Source organism: Sinocyclocheilus grahami, unplaced genomic scaffold, assembly GCF_001515645.1.
Source record: "Sinocyclocheilus grahami isolate Dianchi unplaced genomic scaffold, SAMN03320097.WGS_v1.1 scaffold1833.1, whole genome shotgun sequence".
Classification (NCBI taxonomy): Eukaryota; Metazoa; Chordata; class Actinopteri; order Cypriniformes; family Cyprinidae; genus Sinocyclocheilus; species Sinocyclocheilus grahami.
In genome coordinates, this window is record NW_015507012.1 from 10,555 (window position 1) to 14,105 (window position 3,551).

Here is a 3,551-nt window from a genome sequence, read left to right on the forward strand (position 1 = left end):
GCTAATATTAGTCTGTTTCTCTCTTATTCCGAGGTCACCGTAGCCACCAGATCCAGTCTGTATCCAGATCAGATGCTCACTGCAGTCACCCGGATCCACTACGTATTCAGACCAGATGGTGGATCAGCACCTAGAGAGGACCTCCACAGCCCTGAAAGACAGCGGAGACCAGGACAACTAGATGAGCCCCAGAGACAGATCCCCAGTAAAGACCTTGTCTCCTAGACGGCCACCGGGACAAGACCACAGGAACCAGGTGAGTCCTCTGCACAATCTGACTTTGCTGCAGCCTGGAATTGAACTGTTGGTTTCGTCTGGTCAGAGGAGAACTGGCCCCCCGACTGAGCCTGGTTTCTCCCAAGGTTTTTCTCCATTCTGTCACCGATGCAGTTTTGGTTCCTTGCTGTTGTCACCTCTGGAAATTAAGTGTCCCCAACTAAGCAAGCCAGCGATAACGTCGACTTGATTGCACGTATAGTATTTAAACTGAACTGAGCTGGATGATGACACCACTGAATACAATGATGAACTGTCTTTAAATGAAAAATGTGTTTACGATTGTCAATTTGCATTATTGACACACTATTTTCCTAATTAATGCTGTGTACAGTTGCTTTGACACAATCTCTATTGTTAAAAGTGCTATATAAATAAAGGTGACTAATTGTATATAGTTTGCAAATTAACAACATGCACATGGCTTGTTGATCAAAACTGATGAGTTTATTCTCAGTCAAATTGTCAAACTCTTCACAACTTCTACATTCTTTCATCATGTGAGCCGTCACATGCAAAATGATCCCTTCAATTATCATAATCTGTCATGCATATATATTCCATAAAAATCTGACATGGAATGTTTATAGTGTCTGCTAAATTGGCAAATGGCTTGCCATTGTAATGAAATGGAATCACAATCTTGCCAATCAATCATGTTTGGAACCATATATATGGAGTTTTGGAACAAGGAGGAATGTCACAACCCTAAACCGCAGCTGCTACATCAGTTTATATTTGTATGGTACATTCATCTGTAGAAATGTGTAACATGTAAACTGAACATTCACAGTTGCTTGTTGTGGAAGAGCAATAGGAAGATATGAAAGTATGTGGTGGTGTTAGGGGAAGACAACGAAGTGTGTAAAAATGAATAAGCAATGGTGAATTTTCAGTTTACATATAACACATTTCTACAAAAATAAATGTACTGTATAAATAATTTTCTTTTTCTTTTTGTGTACTACAGTATTGAATTTTCCCAATACATTTTTACCTACTGTTGAAATATGTATCTAAAATGCTCAATGTGAAGCACAGACAAAACATTCTTGTACAGTAGAAAAAAGTAGAAAAAACTAATATGAAATTAAACGAAATTCAATTTACATATATGCAAATTTCATTTCAGTTTGGATCGTATTATAACAAATATTTCCATGGTGGAAAAAAAACATCTAAACATTATGACTCACATGAAGACACAAAAACACTATTTTGGTGCCATTGGCCAAGTCACTGACAAAATAACTAGGTTTTGAATTATATTAACTGTAAGTTTAGTTACTTCAAAAACACTTCATTGTTGCAACACACGCGATGCAACACGTAAAAGACAGTATAAGTCATTATAATCAGTAATTATGTCCCCACTGGATGCAGCAAATGCCTCGTTTATAATGGGTTTTAATGTTTTTGTCTCGTCGCTCCGGCCGGACAGGGCATCATCACAGTATGGTGAGGGGCGTAACATTTCCGTCACACACTTGAGGTATTCGGCCAATCACAACACACTGGATAGCTGGCCAATCACAGCACACCTCGCTTTTCAGACCGATGAGCTTTGTACAAATCGACGCGTTTATATATATATATATATATAAGTGATTTATTATTATTATTATTAGGCTTTCATGTTAATGTTAATTTAATATTTATGCAAAAAAAAGTGCATATAGCTGCTAACTGTGTTTGTTTGTTGATTTTCAAATATAAAACTTATTTTAATGTTTTAATGTTTAATGTGTATCAGTTCTTTTTGAAAATTATCATCTAATTTGAACAAAACCGTGATAATATTGATAACCGTGATAACGTTGGTCACTATAATCGTGATATGAAATTTTCATACCGTTACATCCCTAATGTACAGTATGTGAAAGATAATGTTTTTTTAACCGCATAAACATTTAATTTCACTAAATACACAAAATAATGTTCTTTTTAGCAACGTCATATGACCCCTTTAAATGCCACAAGTGCAGGCAACCATGCCAGGGGTTTGAAAAGTGCCAAGTTAAATTCAAGTTGTTTTTTTTTGCACTTTGTAATTTTAGTGAAAAATAGATGTAGTAAAGTTGAAAACTGTTTATTCAAGTTAATGTACCACAATTTAACTTTACAGATCTTCTGTACATTTTTTTTCCCTTCTACTTTTTGAGTAATGAAAGCAGTTGTAATTTGTTACTTTCCACCACTGGTTATGACCTCAAACTGTCAGAACTAACACATGCCATAATTACGTGCTGTAATAGTCAGAGCTCATTCTTTTCTGGTATTTAAAATCAGAAAGTGCAAATAAAGATATTCTACCAAATCTGCGCTTATAAAGTGGTCATCAACATTCGTGCATATGTATCTTAGTATATTCATGTGTATATATGTTTAATACTAAATCCTCCTTTAAAAACCTTCAGTTAATATAAATACACTGAATAAAATAATATTATAAAGAAGGATAAGAATTCCTCGAGCAGTAAGTGTCCATGCACAGCCCCTCATTGGGAGATTCTGAGATTCTTTTCCAGCCGTTTAAACAGAATTCCATAAGAACGAATGGACTTCTCCACGATCTCTCTCTTTATCAGGCGGGGTTCCTGCAGGAATCTCGATCAAACAGTATTCCTTTTTGGCACACGCTTTTCTAATTTTTGGATTGATTCTGTTCTGCAGAAGCACATAGTAGGTTATTCTGGTCTCTTCACATGTAACTGTGTGGCTGTAAGCAGCAGCCTCGTTTATGTCATACATTTAATAGATTCCTCTGCCGTACCTATGTCCAGAGCCTGGTATGTAATGAGACTCAATGATGGCTTTGGCACTGTTCATGCTGGTTCCATGATAAGAGACGGGCCACTCGCCAGCCACTGAGTAACTCCTCCGTCCATCTGTGCCCAACCAGGCATTTCCATCTGGTTACTTCTCCAAGACCTTGATGGCAATACGTTTCCACCCAAAGTGGCGTTTGTACGGCTCATTCCCACGCATGCACGTCAAGTCATCCTTTAAATCTGTGTAATCATAATCAAATCTTGGGTCTAGAAATTCATCCATATCCACAAATGGCTCACTGCAAAAACATTTTAGCGAGACAGCTCCAGGAAATGTTTGTTTCCTAACAATGGCAAAATATTAAATACATGGAGTTCATGACCATCCTTTGTGTCTTCTGAAAGGGGCTTCACAGTAGCACCTGTGAAGTTGGAGAGTGCCTGGATACCAACACTGCTGTTCACTAGAAGCATACTTCAGTTTTGGGTTAGAGATCAGAAATC